Consider the following 17,285-nt stretch of genomic DNA (forward strand, 5'->3'; position numbering starts at 1 on the left):
GAGGTTTCTCTCCCTTCCTTATCCTTCATCCTTGTTCTCTTTCTCCATTCCTAGAGAAAATGCAAAGCTTAATATTTTATCCAAACTCTAGGAGGTGGTAACAGAAGACACAATAGCCCCTTTTTAGCTAAAGCAGGATACCCCATCCCCAGTCATTTTGGGGTGCTTAGAGGCCCACCTCAATTTTATGTTCTGAATCTTCCAGAGCTCCCAATGCACTTAGCCTCCATCATGGCAACAGTTGATTAGATTGCTTGGAGTAAAGGGAAGGGGAGGGATAGAAAAAGTTTATTTGGTTTTAGCATTACCCATATAGTATTAGGTGGGAATTTCCAAGGAATTATGTGGCAGTGACGTTATGACTTTCACACGATGGCTGGAAGCAACATTATAAAAATATTGCCTAACACTACTCCATATGGACATATGAAATTTCATTACACTTTATACATGTAATTAAGTGGCCCACATAATGAAGCACTGTGTGTGCACAGAGGCAGATGCCTTTTGTAAGTGAAAGATAGCTGAAGTGGGAACAAGAATGGCGTTTTATAAGGAGAATAATCAGACAAGGTTGTCTGAAAATTATTGCACCTTATTCTCTAAATAACTTAAATTTGATGGGTTTCTCTCTGCCCCCATCCCATGCTAGTTTTCTGGTCATATGCAAAACAAATACATATAGTATCCTCCTGCTGAAGTGTTCTTCCACCCTGTCTACTTAAGGTAGTGAGTGGGGAAAGTTCTGTGCTTGAACTTAGATAGGACTTGGTTCAAATTCCAGATTGCCACTTACAGAGTCACCTTGGGTAAGTGGCTAAGGCAGTGGTGCTCAAAATTAGTCCAACCACCAGCAGTAATCAGGGATTGTTAGAAATTCAAATTTAAGGATGCAACTCTTGAGTCTGAGGATGGGGCCCAAGAATCTGTGTTATGGCACACCTTCCAGGTGATTACAGTGCTCCCTCAAGAATGAGAACCACTTGCTCATAGAATCAAAACCCCATTTCCTTCCCTGTAAATGGACCCTTTATGGCAGAAAACCCAACTCTGAGCAACTTCAAAGAACAAGAACTTAATGATTCACATAACCCAAAAGTAGAGGTAGTATTACTTTCTGGTGAGGCTTGATCCAGCCCCTCAAATGAATGGTATTACTCAGAATGTTTTATTCAGAGTTTCCAAAATCCTGGCATAATTAGGGCTTCAAGGAGAAATTCAATTAAGATTTAGAAAAACAATAATTCATGCACTCCTGAGTTTTAGGGTTAATATTCATATTTGCATATGTGCTGAGCAGCTAACCTGTCCTAAGCTTTGTGTGATGTTGAGGCACATGTAAGACCAGTATGTCCTCCACCAGCATCAGCTTGCTTATAGTTCTCCAGCCCTCTGGGCTATGTCTTGCGTCTTCATTTTGGAATGTGTTCTTAATTTTTTTTTAAAGTGTTTTTTGCCAGGACTGTTAGGAGAATTCCCCTTTATCATTCAGAAACTACTTGGACTTAGTCTATTTTCTGCAGTTTTCACTGCTTCCCTACCAGTGATAATTTCAGGCCACCTCTGCTCCCAAGACCCTCATCATGCATTCCTTCCTCTGCTTGGGGTCCATTACCTTGTTTTAGGTTTGTATAGTCTGTTTCCCATCCTCAACAGGGCACAATTGAGGGCACAGCTCTTGTCTGATCATTCAGACAACTCCTGCACCAGGCACCAGAGGGTCTGGCAGGATGTAGATGCTCAACATATCCTATGGAGTGGGACGGGCCCTTTTCAGAATTGTGGGTATGTGCATCTTAGGCTGAGTCCGAGCTTGACTCTGAGCAGGCCTATACACTATCCTACAACTTCCATGGGGTTTACAAAGACCAGTAAGTGCTATAGTTATTTGAGGAATCTCAGTGGTTATCTAAGTAAAGCAAAACTGACCAACAAAACTTTCGGTAATGATGTAAACACCTTGTCACATGTGGCTGTTGAGAACCTGAAATGTGACTAGAGAAACTGAGGAACTGAATGTTAGATTTCATTTATTTTTCTTAATTTCAAAATAGCCACGAGACTGGTGGCTACCATATTGGACATTGCAAAATTCATGAATGACTTCGAGTAATCTGGTGAAAATTGGGGTGGAAAGGTCAAGCAACAAGAAGTGGCATATATTAAAGCATGCTTTGGAAGCTTCAAAAAAAACCTCTCTACAGACTCCAAAGTGAACTCATTGCTGCCTGCCCCCAGATCTACCCTCACATCCCTGGGACAACCAAAATGTCAACACCAGGCAAGACAGTGCAGAAGCCAATAGCTTTCGGGAGGTTGAATTCCATTAATCAATCCAGAGACTTGCTATGGGGCTGAATTGGGATATGAGGAATTCTGTCAGGGATATTCGGACTCCTGATCTCTCCTTTAAGAATCTGTTCCTCCTTCCCATCAGTGGGGCCATGAGCTACAAAGTTCCCAAGACATTTTCCTGGATAATATTCCTCTTTTTGATAGGCTCTGTGGAAACTTAGGGACCCAAAGAAGGACATATTCCAAGAAGTGCTTGTGTGAGGGTGCACAGGGGCTCCTGCGGGTTGGTGGACAGGAAGCTGTCTAGTCACTTGCTAGGACTCTCTAAGACAGGTGTGGGGAAGCACAAGGGGTGTCCTTTTGGAACAGCCATTCCCATCAAGGCCTCCCAGCCATCTCTATGAGGAGGTATCTAGATGTCCCATCCTCCATGGGGAGGGCATGAAGGAGGACATGGGAACTGATGTTGGCTTGGGTGGGGCAGGAGAATTGAAAGTGGTTAGAGCCACATCAGGGACTGGGAGGCCTGCAGGAGGGAGTCAGAAGCTGATGATGAGCATGTGTGTAGCCATGATGGGAGTCGTAAGTGAATGGGGAGAACAAGCATCAATTCCAGTACACCTTGATTGTAAGAGCTTCTGCGGGAAAGTAAAAAATAAAAACATGGCAACAATGAATGTACACATCAACTGTAAGGAGCATACAAATATTTGAAATGTGCATATGTGAAGCATACCTCTTGGAATGAAAGTTCTATCAGTTTGGTGTCCTATGAGTTCTCCAGTAATCAGTCTAGCTAACATGCCTACATCAAACAGGTTACCTTCTGGCTTCAGCAGGAAGGGGTGCCTGACTGATGTGAGCTGTCTTGCCAAGTTGTGAGGGGCGATTGCAGCATGGCTGGTGTATATTTACCACCTCTGTCAAGGAAAAATGTTTATAGGAGACTTTTATGACTTGGCATGGGATATGTGAGAGGGGAAGGTTGACTTGGTTATAAAAATAGTACCAGGGAAATTAACAACTGATACACTCTTATTGTAAGGGTGGGGAGGTCACCATCTGCAAACACAATTGCATTCTTAGAAGGGTGAATCCAGTGCTTGAAAATCTCTTTTAGACCAAAGTAAGTAGAAGGAGGAAATAATAAAGATAGAAGTGGAAATCCATGAAAAAGGAAATGGACAAGCAATAGAGGAAAATAAAGGAAACCATAAGCTGGTTCCACAAAAACCTAAATAAAATTGATAAAACCCTAATGAGACTGGTTATGGAAAAAGAAGAGAATACAGGGCTGGGGAGATAGCTCAGTCGGCAGAGTGCTTGCTGTGCAAGCACAAGGCCCTGGGTTCGATCCCCAGCACCGCAAAAAAAAAAAAAAAAAAAAAAAAAGAAGAGAATACAAAATTTATAAATATCAAGAATGAAAGAATCCCAATGACATGCCTTACAATCCCAATGACGTACCTTACAGAAATAGAGCAAGCAATTATGAAATTCATCTGGAAGAATAAGAAACCCAGAATAGCTAAAGCAATCCTTAGCAGAAAGAGTGAAACAGGGGGTATCGCAATACCAGATCTTCAACTTTGCTACAAAGCGATAGTAACAAAAACCAGCATGGTATTGGTACCAAAATAGACAGGTAGATCAGTGGTACAGAATAGAGGACATGAACACAAACCCAAATAAATACAATTTTCTCATACTAGACAAAGCGGCCAAGAATATGCAATGGAGAAAAAATAGCCTCTTCAACAAATGGTGCTGGGAAAACTGGAAAACCATATGCAACAGAATGAAATTAAATCCCTATCTCTCACCCTGCACAAAACTCAACTCAAAATGGATCAAGGACCTCGGAATCAGACCAGAGACCCTGCATCTTATAGAAGAAAAAGTAGGTCCAAATCTTCAACATGTCGGCTTAGGATCAGACTTCCTTAACAGGACTCCCATAGCACAAGAAATGAAAGCAAGAATCAATAACTGGGATAGATTCAAATTAAAAAGCTTTCTCTCAGCAAAGGAAACTATCAGTAATGTGAAGAGAGAGCCTACAGAGTGGGAGAAAATCTTTGCCACTCATACTTCAGATAGAGCACTAATTTCCACAATATATAAAGAACTCAAAGAACTCAAAAAACTCCACACCAAGAATACAAATAATCCAATCAACAAATAGGCTAAGGAAATGAACAGACACTTCACAGAAGTTCACAGAAGATGATGTACAAGCAATCAACAGACATATGAAAAAATGTTCAACATCTCTAGTAATAAGAGAAATGCAAATCAAAACTACCCTAAGATTCCATCTCACCCCAATTAGAATGGTGATTATCAAGAAAACAAGCAATAATAGTTGTTGGTGAGGATGTGGGGAAAAAGATACACTCATACATTGCTGGTGGGGTTGCAAATTAGTGCAGCCACTCTGGAAAGCAGTATGGAAATTCCTCAGAAAGCTTGGAATGGAACCACCATTTGACCCAGCTATCCCACTCCTTGGCTTATACCCAGAGGACTTAAAATCAGCATACTACAGAGATACAGCCACATCAATGTTCACTGCTGCTCAATTCACAACAGCCAGATTGTGGAACCAACCTAGATGTCCTTCAATTGATGAATGGATAAAGAAACTGGCATATATATACAATGGAATATTACTCTGCCATAAAGAATAATAAAATTATGGCATTTGCAGGCAAATGGATGAAATTGGAGAATATCATGCTAAGTGAGATAAGCCAATCTCAAAAAACCAAAGGACAAATGATCTCGCTGATAAGCAGATGAATACATATAATGGGGAGTGGGAGGGGTTAGCGTTAGGGTTAGGGTTAGGTTTAGGGTTAGGGTTAAGGAGGGTGGCAAGAATGGAGGAAGGACTGTATAGAGGGAAAAGAGGGGTGGGAGGGGTGTGGGGAAGGAGAAAATAACAATGAATCAAACAACATTATCCTATGTAAATTTATGATTACACAAATGGTATGCCTTTACTCCATGTACAAACAGAGAAACAACATGTATCCCATTTGTTTACAATAAAAAAAGAAAGAATAATAAATATTATGAAAAGTATATTAGATTTTTAGTTAAAAAACTTTAATGAAGAGGACAAATAGAAAAAAATATTAGTAGAAAATTAGAATAATTTTATATATTTTAAATATGTTGATTTTGTAATTAAAAGCCTTCCTACAAAGAACAGGCTGGATTGGAGGTCTTTTTGGTGAATTTTCTCTATATTTAAAAAAAAAAGTCCATTTTTAGCATTCAACATTACCCTGCTACCAAAATCAGACAAAACCATTACAAAAATTAAAATTAGTAAAAGAACAAAAACTATAGACTAATATCCTTTGTGGGTACAAATACAAAAATTCTTACTATTAGCCAATCAAATCCAACAATGTGTGTAAAGAAAAATATGTCATGATCAAGGGAGGTTTATTCTAAGAATTCAAGGTTGGTTTAATGTTTTAAAAGCAGTCAATATAATTTATATATTAATAGAACAAATGAGAAAACCCATGTGATTATTTTAGTAGATGCAGAAGAAAATTCAATCTCATTCATGTTAAAGACTCATGAACCAGAAATAGAAGCGTACCTTGTCAGCTATAGAAGGACTTCTATGCAAAACCTATAGGTATCATCATGCCTAAGGGTAAACTATGGGGCCAAGATGGTCAGGGAAGAACATTCTGAGGAAGCAACAGTTGAACTGATATCTGAATGACAATAAAGAGCCATCCGTGGACAGAGCTGAGGGAGAATGCCCTCTCTGCAGCATAATGGACTCAACATTTACACAGATCCTCCCAGTCTTAGGTGGTGAGTGGGTGGATGGAGTTAGCAGTGATGGGGTCAGACCAGTGACAAGGCACATCCATAGCCTGGATAGAATGGAGGAGGTGGTCAGTGCCTCTTGCTGCCTGAACTCCAAGGAGGGCTGGGCATTATCTGCCTGGCCAGGAGTTAAGAGACCCTGTGAAGGAATAATAAGACCTTGCATTTTGATACACTTTGCAGATTATGTAATATCACCACTTCCATGATTTACTTGACAGGACAGATTATTACACCTATTTTACAGCTGAGAAAAAGAGGTGACGGAACTTGACTTGTTCAAGGTCACATTGCTCATAAATCAGTCCTACCCAGGTTTGTTTAACTCTCATGTCCCTGCTGTCAGCCAGTTTTCATGCTGCCTCTTGGTGATTAGAAAATGATTAGTTCCTTCCTTTGCAATGTGTTGATTGATCAATCACTAAACTTGGAGATGTGGAAAGAAAAAGAATGTGTTTAGCAAGGTCATTGCTCATTCCACAGTGACAGATGTGTAATGTCCTCTGGTCTCCCTGGAGGCTGGGGTTTTTTGTCATAGTGACATTCACTAGCCACATGATCAGCCACTCTCAGAGCCTCAACATGCATCTATCTAAAATGGGAATAGAAGTTCCATTTCTGTCCCATAGTGCTAGGATGGTACATTTTTTTAAGTTGAAGAACTGTATTAAAACATGATGTTTCCTATTAGCTATGAACTGCAAATCCTGCCAAGGCAGACTGTCCTGCTGGAGGGGAGGTACTCCTGCCTGGGACATTGCTTGGGGCCATGGCCTATTGGGTCCCTATGTACTGGGTATCACCCAGATCTGCCTGGCACACAGTAGGAGACCTGGTCTACAGGATCTGTATGGCTAAGGGAATGGGTCTTAATATTTTACCTAGGCTTGCTTCTTTGGCAGTAGGGTTAACTTATCTTCTTTATGAGTATTTCAAATGCAGAAATAACTATTATAAACACATGTTCTCAACTCGAGGTTTATTGATTGTTTTCTGGAACAATTCTTCTTGTGACACCAGGGCAGATAAGTCCTTCGGGTCCAGGCTTTCTGGGCCCTTAGGGTCTCCCCTTCTCTCCTTCAGGGCAAGGCCACTGGGGCTGTCCATAGTGGGAACCAGATATGAGGGTGGAGGGGCAAGATATCCCTACTAGATTCTCCCTAATCAACAATCTGAACATGCAACCCCCACAGTCCCCTCCTAGACTTTACACCCTTGCAGTAGCTCCCCATTTATCTTAAGATAAAAACCCTAAACCCTGAAGACGGCCTTCAATGACTGCTCCAAACTCATTTTTCCTATGACCCCCTTCGCCTTCCATGCTCAGAAGCAAGTACCCTCTCAGGATCTCCATGGCTTTGCATATGCTGCTCCCTTTTAACACAGACCACGTCATCACTTTCTCAGGTGAGCCTTCCCTGCCCTTCTCACACCTGCTCTTCTGATCTCTCCCTGATAACACTGACCCATGTCATAATTTTTCATTTGTTTTGTGATTCTTCAATTACTATCTTTCTCTTTCATTCAGCATATATTCTCAGGGATCAGAGATCATGTTTTGTTTTTCTTTTTTGCATTCTGTGATCTTCATTCTTAGGAAAGGGCAAATAAATAAATTTGTAGTTCCCAGTGTTGGCAACTTCAGCTGGATTGTGTCAGATGTTTTTTTTTTTTTTTTTTTTTTCGGCACAAGTGAATGGGTCTGACCACTCCTACATCAATCAGTCCAAGAATTCTAGGGAAATCTAGCAGGCAAGGGAGAAGTGCTGCAGCTGGCCCTTGGCAGGGCTTCAACAGAAGGGATAGTTGGGATTGGCTGCCATTTTGCTGGCATGGAAGGAAATAGTTAACTTCTGGTGAAGCCCAAATAGCAGAATATTTTAGAGCAGTGGTTAAGCCAGCTCTAGCATCCCTAGGAATCACCTGGGAAACATTTAAAAATACATATCCCAAAGCCACTCTCCAAAGAAGTCTAAATTTAGTCAAACTGAATTGGATCAAGAAACCATGGTTTAAAACTCTCTCAGGTTATTTCAGTGGGACCAGACTTTGCAAGACTCTAAGGAGACAAAGCACCTCTTCTTCTCCTGTTGTTGTTGTTGTTTTGTTGTCGTTGAGACTCTATCCCCATATCCCTTTGAGAGCTATTTTGGGAAATGCTGGGTCCATCAGGAAGGCAAATGCAGGTCTGCATGCTTGTGTGTGTCTGAGTGCACAAGTGTACTGTGTTTCAAATAACAATTTTTGTTTTTAAAAATACTATATTAAGGGGCTGGGGAGATAGCTCAGTTGGTAGAGTGCTTGCCTTGCAAGCACAAGGCCCAGGGTTCGATCCCCAGCACCACAAACAACAACAACAACAACAAAAAACTATGTTAAGAAGTTATTTTGATCACAGCGTTTCAGCATCTCTTAAATTTTGCTGCCAGTGAGGTTCCCTTACCTGCCTCACCGTTAGGCAATGCCCAGATAAAGTACCTGTAAAGTACCTTCATAGTGTGAGTTTCAGAGCAGGCCTTCATAAGATGCTGCTCCCCAGATCATTGTTGTCATTTCAGTGGATGTGATGGTGCCTGCAGTAAATCCTCCCAGACAGGACTTCCCACTCTGCCTTGGGGTTCAAGAGGTGATGATATCTGAGCCAGGTTTTGCAAACAGACTATGAGTTTGTCAGGCAGAGAAGGGGAAGGGTATCCTGGAAGTTTTTGGTGGTGGTGTTTGTTTGTTTTTAGAATGGTAAAATACTCTGCATGACTAGAAAAGGATGGGTGAATGGGTGGAGAAGCCAGTGAGGGATGAGGTACTTTGCACACAAGTCTGGCCCAGGCAGATCTGGAAAGCATAGTTAGGGCCTGGAGTTTTATCTAGTGGGTAAGGGCTCAGCAGACCAGAGGCATATGAGCAAATGTGCACTGTCCTCTGCAGAGTATAATTCCCTAGCCTTAGTTCCCTGTACCACGCAATGGAAACTGACCTCCTCTGGGAGAATTGAGATGCTGAATGTAAAATTTGTAGCCTGTGAGAGCTGTGTCTGTGGGTAACTGTGTAATAAGATGATTGGTCCCCCTGATTTATGTTAGGGTAGCCTTTGTACTCAAGGTCCGATCAGGTGGAGGAGCCATTATAACATTCCTGAGAAAGTGGCTTCACAATTGAGAGTGGAAGAACAGCCACACAACCTGGCAGAGCACTGAGAAGCAAGCTGTTCCTTCTTGTCCCCAAGCATGCTCTCAGCCCTCTCCATGTGTAGTCACTGTCCTCAGCCTCAACTCCCCAGCACCTCACCACCTGGGTTCCATTAGGTGACACTGCAAGACACAACAGCAAGAGCCAAATCAAATCATCCCACTCCAGTTAATGTACTGACCTCCTCTGGCTGTGCACAGCCCTCAGGTGTGACCGTACACAGGTGTCACTCATATTCACTGCATGCTTTCACACACCCAGTAGTTGCATATGCAGGTGAAGGACTGCTCAGGCATGTGGGAACCCCATGAAGAGCCCACACTTGCTCAAAGCCACCTACACTTCTTTGTCAGAAGTGGCCAAATTCCACTCTGAGAAGCTACAAGGACGAGGGTGAGAGGAGGGGAAAGTATGAATGGAGGATACCTTTGATTTCTTAAGGAGTCCTTTTCCTTTCTTGAGGAAGTTTTGACAAATATTTTAGTTGGAGGCCACCATCTTGCTCCTCCTTTTTTTTTTTTTTTTTTTTTTTTTTTTTTTTTTTTGCTACTTACTGTTTAATCATGGAAGAACTTCCTGAGAATACTTCTCCCAAGTGTTCTGATCTTTCAGTCTCCTTTCCTGACTCCTGCACACCACAGGTGTTCCACAGTTAGGGCTGGAACTATATTATATGCACATCACTCTAGAGTTTCCAAGCTTTAGCTTCACTGGATTCTCAGAGGGATTGTCTGGTATGACCCACTATGTGGATGAGGATTCTGAGTCTCAGATGGGTGAAATGCCCTTTCTGCTTCTGGGGAAAAGGGAGAATATCTATTGATTTTGTTTGCCTGGCATCCTATCTACCTATCTTCTGGTTATAGCCCTCCATCTTCCTTAGGGACATGCCCTATAACTTATTAACTCCCTGGTTCTTAGCTGTCACATCTGTAAAATGGGAGTGATTGTGATAATATCCAGGGCCAGTCAGTGGGAAAACCAAAAACGTTTCAAAGGTGTGTGATTTAAGTATTTATTTTAGGTTTAGTTAGAGGCAGTAGTTTAAGAAATGAGGTTAGGGTTTCCACTAAGCAAGGTGGCTATTGGCTGGTGCTGGGCAGGTCTGTGGTTCAGGCCCCTGTGGCATGACTCAGAGTTTAGGGAGGTCATAGGGAGTCCTCACACTTGTGTGTGAGGCCCTTGGTTAGCAGAAGAACCACCACTTAGTTTGGGGACCTGAATCTTGTGATGCTGATTCAGGTCCCCAAACAAAGTAGTTTGTTCCAGTGATGTTGCATTGCCTCTTAAAGACACAGGCCCTGGACAGTGCCTGATTGACTCTCCTGAGACTTGTTGGTTGTGAGGATTCGGTAACCAAATGCATAGAAAAGGTAGGATAGTGCTGGTCACGCACTAGGTACTTTATATTTTAAAATAATGGTACTTCAGCCCTGATTTTAATTCCCCAGCACAGGGGAGATGAGTTCAGCCTTTGTCACAGGCTCCTTATTCTCAGGCCATCACATCTAGGTTGACCTTGCCCTCCCACCACGAGGAGACCTCTGATTTTCCAAACCGGAGACCCTGAGCCCCCAAGGCTGACAGCAATCCTGCTTCCCGCCCAAAGGTGGCTGGTTTGGCTGCTGAGTTCCCCGAAAATTGGTTCCGCATGTTGCCGACATCAGGCCCGAACGTTTGCTCAGCACACAGCCATGAGGGCCCTCCGGGGAGGCTGAAACCCCACACCACTCACCATCCGCCCCCAGCCGCAGGCTGCCAAGCCGCTGCCCGCAGCCAGCTCCCGGGGCCAAGTGGTGGGAGAGCAGGACCGATGCGCAGGGCCTCATTCTGGCCGCCTGGGCCCCCCAGGCGGCAGCCCTTACGCCACCTGGTGGCTTTTCTGGGAACTGTACCAGCATGGCAGCCTAGTACGCCCTGCCTGGGAACCCTGAGCTGCTTGATGGAGGTCTAAATCCGCGAAAGATGCTCCTGCTCCCATTCCAGGAACTCCCAGGGCAGGGAAATGTGGTTCCCAAGCCTGAGCTATTTTTAAATGACAGCATCCGCCATGCAGATGCTCTGTTTATGGCTGATGTTCTGAGCCAGTGAGAGGAGCTGTGCATTTAACCAGAGGCAGATGCCAGAGTGGGAGTAATTAGAGTGGGCTGGGCCTGTCTATTCCCAGGCCTGTGCCACCGGGCAGGCAGAGCGCCGGCGGGCCACCCTGAGGTTGAGGTTTCCACGGGGCAAGGAGACTGGACCCTGGCTGGTCTCAGAGGGCTATGGTGTCCAGGCCCCTCTGTTGTGACTCAAAGGGGTGAATAGGGAGAAGGGAGGCTCTTGCTATCTTCTTCATGATTATCATCATTACTGTCAACAGCCTTTGCCGAGCAAAGTACTTTGTAGTCTATTAACAATAGGCACAATGCACGATAGGAATAAATTTTTTCGTTTTTCCAGTGAACTTGAAGATACTCATCTAAGGTCACCAGATGGTGAGGTCTTCAGAGTTTTGAGATGTTTCCAATGGGTCTGAACTCTGGTTCAAAAACTCACTTTCCATGGTTCATAGTTGGTCTCAGGCAAAGCCTTTCAAGGGCTGCTTGCTTTACTTTCAGAAGCTCAGAGGCTTCCTTGACAGCTTCTCCTCCACTCTGTGCTCTTGGAAAGCCCAGAGTTGGGTCAGCCCTGTGCCACCTCTAAGAACTTTCTCATGAATTCCTTCTCTAGGTTCTTTTTACTTTTTTTTTTTTTTTTTTTTTTTTTTTACAATTTTAGTGGTTCCTAATCTAAAAAAGTCCTGTAATCTGATTCTAAGTCTGATGACAACTTAAGTCATCTTTGTCTCCCAATTTCTGCCACTTGGTCTATGACCTGACTCAGAAAAATTCCTTGCTATAGTTGAATGAGTGAGTCTGTGACCATCTCCCAGCTGCTCAACCCTGTGTAAGTGGAGTAGATTCAAAGAAGGAAGGGTTCTGTGTGAATTCTCTAAGACTTTAAGGTCTGCTTTAGTAAAGATGGTCTAAAATAAGGTGAGGCCATATGAAGGACCTATCAAGCAGGTCTTTGAGATCAGGGGAGGCTTGGCAGTGGTGGGGTTCCTGTAAAGGAGGACCAGAAAGGTGGTGATGAGGGAGGAAGTTTTGAGAAATGAGTACCATTTGACAGGGATAGGGAGGAGGGAGAGACTACAACCAGGTCAGGAACTTAGCGGGAGTCTCCACCATGAAAGTCCACCAGACTAAAATGTGTGCTGTACTGCAGAGGGCTCAGCCTCCAGCCATCTGAAAGTGGGGGTTAAGTTGGGCAGCAAATGAGGTTCTCTTTGATGAGGACTGATAGGAGGCTTCCTGCCTCACTCTCTGTCTTGACACTGATGGCTTCCTTGGTTTCCCTGATTAACCCTTTAATTTCCTGAGGAGATAGGCCCTAGACTGATCTGCCAGCAGCTGGCTTAGTCCCAAGATGGAGTCAAGCTTGGATTAATCCCCTGCTGTCTCTTCGACTGTGCCGGAGCCTTGGTGCCCCATACACTGTCTGTCACCCCCATGCCAAGAACTCCCACTGCATATTCTTCAGCCAAGCTGGTACACAGTCATATCTTGGGTCAGCCCCCATCTCTGCCCTATCTGGATTTTCCTTCTTCTTCTAATCCTTTGGGTCTGGTGTCCCCACTTGCTTTGTTTCTGAAAGTGGGAGCCAAACTTTGAGAGACCTTGAACAGTGAGTCAGAGTGTGGACATTGTATAGTGGCTGGTTACACATCTGTGGGCTCCTATGGGTGCACTGTGGGTGTGCCCACTGGAGGCAGGGAGGCAGCCGAAGGCCAGTGCAGCAGTCCTGGGATGGATGAGGAAGGAGCAGGGGTCTGAGCAGAAAGGTGGATATGTTTCAAAGGCAGAGCCCACCAGTCAAGTGTAAGATATATATCTAAGGGAACATCAGACCCATGCCCTTCACTGCACAGATGATGGCACCTTAGACCAGAGAGAGGACAGTGGCCTAGTCCTACATAGCACATGTGTCATGTCATTCCCCAAAGTTGTCACAAATGTCCAGGCCTCTCAAGAAGTTCTCTCGGGCTCCTCATTCTCTCCAGGAGGCAGCCTGGCTTGAAGGCAAAGGCTGCCCTTCAGATTGAGGCAGTTGGGAGTTTCTGTCCCAGCATCCCCATTCATTGGTTGTGTAACCCTGGGCAGCTCACTCTGCATCTCTGAGCCCAAGTGTTTTTGCCTTCAGATGGACTGTTATCAGTATTTAATGAGGTAATAGCCATTAAAATGCCCAGTGCAGCACCTGGCACCTTGCAGCCTTCTGGTACCTCTCCGAAACATTTTTAGCTTCTGGAAAATCCAGGGATCATTAGAAAGAGGCAGTAGCTAGTTGGATGGGTCAGTGGCCAAGAGATAGTTCAAACAGCCCTGGACCATAGGCTGGAAGAACGCCTGTAGTGGGCTGCACCAGGCTGCAGGACCAAAAGACTGCTCTCTGCAATCTCCTGCAGCCTCTGTGACTCCAGGCTCTGCCAGGAAAAGCTACATGGCCTTTGAACTGTTCCAGCCTGGACTCCTTGCTGGGCTAAAGCTCGGAGGCAAATATTTGGGCAGCCAGCAGTGTTTGGGGCTCTCTGTCTTCCCTGCTGGAGCAGCATGTGCTAGAGGATGCCCAGCTGGGAGGCGAGCTCCCCGAGCCTGTCCTGCCTAGTTGGTGGGCAGACCCAAGTCTGCAGATCCCAGGCGCCTCCTGCGGAAGCCCCTGGCCAAAGATGGAAAATGCCACTCCGAGCCTGCACAATCCATCCTGTTGTAATCCCCAAAGCTGGCGTCACCAGGGCCTGTCCGAAAAGTGTGTCGTGTGCAGGGTCTGAACTCATACTTGTGTGTCTGCCATGGGAGCAGGGGGGAGCGGTGGGGTCTGTAGAGCCCATAAAAAACAACCGAGAACGTTTCATTTGCTGCCTTACTTTTTTGTTACAGACCACTTGGCTGCCCGTGCCAGCTGGGAGCTGGAGCCCAGCAACAACGCAGAGTTATGGGGCAGCGCTAAGTGCTCTGTTTGTGTGAAACTGCCAAAATGTTAGTACAAAGTGGTAGGTGTTTGTGCTACAGATAATAACTGATGGGCTCCCAGGCGGGGAGGCGGACGCCTTGTTATTATGGCCGCGGCTCTTCTGAGAAGCTCTGCAGCCGCCTTGAGAGCTGCAGCGATATTTTTCTGAGCACACAGGGCTGGGCTGGCAGTTAATGGGCATGCCTGGGCCTCGTGAATCAGTCCCAAGAGGGGTGGAGGCCAGGCTCCTGGTGTTTATCTGATTCTTGGGGTTTGTCTTCACTGGCCAAAAAAGCCCATTCCTTAGAATGTTCCAGAACCCACTATGTTGTGGAGGCAGTAGAAGCCTGTTCAGAATGCCAAGTGACTGGGTGTCCCATTCTCAGGAACCTGAGAAAGCTGTCATATAGAGGGGCTGGCAGCCCAGAGCAGGGAGCTGGGAGGTGGGATGAAGATTCAGAAGGGTGGTGTAGACTTTGTTGGAAGAGAATGTTCTACAAGTGTGGGAATTTCAGGAAGGGAGATGGACTTGGGGGACAAAAAAGAAAAATTCCTCTCCCCTTGAGCTGTGTCACTCTGGCTATGTTACTTCTCAGTTTCCAAGGAGGGGATGAGCCAACCCACAGTATTGGAAAGGTTTTAAGACACTGAGCAACTCACCCCCTACACTGTGTGTGTGTGTGTGTGTGTGTGTGTGTGTGTGTGTGTGCACACATATGCACATACAACTTTAGCCTGTCCCTAGAGGAGGAGACAAATTAAGACATGTATAATCTGCTTGGCCATGATTGGTTCATTCATTCATTACATTAAATCTACCAGGTACCCTTTGTGTAATCTTCTAGACATTGATTAGTAGGTAGATCCATTCACTAAATGTTTCTGGGTGCCCAGTCCTTGCCATGTTATTATCTAGACATTAAGGATACATTAGTAAATAAAACCAGAACAACAACAACGAAAATCCCTGTCCTCATTAAGCCTACATTCTAATGTCCTCATTAAGCCTACATTCTAATGCACAGAGACAGACAAAATACACATAAATATATAAATATATAACACATCAGAGGATGATGTATTAAGGGAGAGAATAAGATAGGGTAAAGAGACAGACAGCCACACATCAGAGGATGATGTATTAAGAGGGAGAATAAGATAGGGTAAAGAGACAGACAGTCATGGAAGAGGGAGCAGGAAAGATGGAAAGATGCTGGGTCAGAGCAGAGACCAAAAGCATGCAAACACCCTGCAGTTTTCAGACTTGCAGATGGGGAAGAAGTAAGGAAGCTTACTATGGGTTGAGTGCTAGAGAAGCCTCTGGGCACTTTGTTAATACTATAGCATGCAGCTGAGTTGGGGTGCTCATTATAAGGGCCATTGGACAGAGGAGGGAATCTGGGCATGGAGACTTCAAGAGGCTGCTGGCAGATACAGCAGGCTGAGATTTATACTCAGATCCACTAGACTCAAAGCCCCTTCTCTCCCGCCCTCTGAGTTTAATTCTAGAATAGTTTTTAAACTCGCTAGCTTTAGAGTCAGACAGACCCAGCTTTAAATCCTGCTGCTGACCCTTACAGGATGTGTAATTTGCAGCAAGTTATTTCATTTCTTTTAGTTTCTGCTTCCTCATTCCCCATAGGGTTTCTGTGAACCCTATATATGTAATAAATACATATACGTAAAGCTCTTTTCACGATGTCTGACACAATGGGACCCCAATAAATGGCAAAACTAAAATCGGCATTCTAATTTTCTTTTGTGTGCAAGGGCCATAAAAGAAGTGTGATCACCAGTTCTCTGCACCTGGTGCCAGAGGCCAAGTTTGGCCCTTGTCACTGAGCATTCGGTCTGCCACCAAGCTCCTAAGCTTTGTATTAGGTATGTCTGCTCTCCTGGTTGTGTCCACCTGGACACAAACTTTGCCAGCCCTGATGTCTTCATACTTGAATCTGCCAATAGATGAGAACATAACTTCTTGCCAATGGCAGGGCACCCCTTGAGCTTTGTACCCTGCCCCAGTCACTGCCTTTTGTAGATGGGGAAGCTTATGGTGCTGAAAACTAGCCTGGATATTCATTTCTGCCTAGAGGAGGTAAAAAGTAGGTGGCTAAGGGTGGGGCCTTCCGAGACTAGGCAGTTCTGTTGGGTGGACATGCTCTAGCTAGCTCTAGCTATTAGTAAACGCCCTTCATGAATGTGTCCCCTTCTTGGTTGAGTCCTTTTTATCAGGTTGCTCATTTCAGAGGAAAAGGCGGACGTTGCTGAATTGTTCTCCCAAGTTGTTCTAGGTAGGACTGATGCTTATTTGCTGACTTTTCTGACTTAGTAACTCTAAAATAGACTCCAATAAATCATGGCTAGTTCAAAATGCCTGCTAAAACAGAACACCATTAGAAACTCCTTTCAATCTGAGAAGTCCCTCATTCTCCATAAGTGTGCAAGGGAAGAAATGATACGGAAGAGACTGAAAATTGCCTCTCCATGTCTTTCTCCATCTTTCTATATTCTTTATATTAGTAAAAATTTTAACTGGCCGTAGAGCTGCTTAGACAACAATGATATGTGGCAGCCAACACTGTAACTAGATGTGGTCATAGGACTGAATTCTGCCCAGTGGGATGGAAGCCGTGTGAACACTTTCTGAATTATGTCATTAAGGGAGAGGGTAAGCTCTTGGTTCTCTTGCCTGCTTCCTGGAATGCAGAAGTGGTGGCAGCATTTAGACTGTACGATGAGTGTGATACCCAAGGGATGACGGAGCAAGAGATGGAAGACTCCTGGGCCACTAACATTATGGAGCCATGACACCAAGCCTGGGCTGCCCACCCCAACTCTACCTCATTTGAGTGACTGTTGTTTTGAGGTTTCGAAGCAGCTGTTGAACCTCTATCCTGCTTAGCACAGGTAAG

General features: G+C 44.6%; 1 long non-coding RNA gene across 1 annotated transcript in view; it reads left to right on the top strand.

The window, feature by feature from the left end:
- LOC306639990 overlaps positions 1-17,285 on the top strand; it is a 38,302-nt gene that overhangs the window by 1,229 nt on the left and 19,788 nt on the right. The window contains exon 2 of the long non-coding RNA XR_013757715.1: positions 17,081-17,280. This is a non-coding gene — a long non-coding RNA (uncharacterized lncRNA). The remainder of the gene's footprint in view (positions 1-17,080; positions 17,281-17,285) is intronic.

This window comes from Sciurus vulgaris (genome assembly GCF_902686455.1).
Source record: "Sciurus vulgaris genome assembly, chromosome: 11".
Classification (NCBI taxonomy): Eukaryota; Metazoa; Chordata; class Mammalia; order Rodentia; family Sciuridae; genus Sciurus; species Sciurus vulgaris.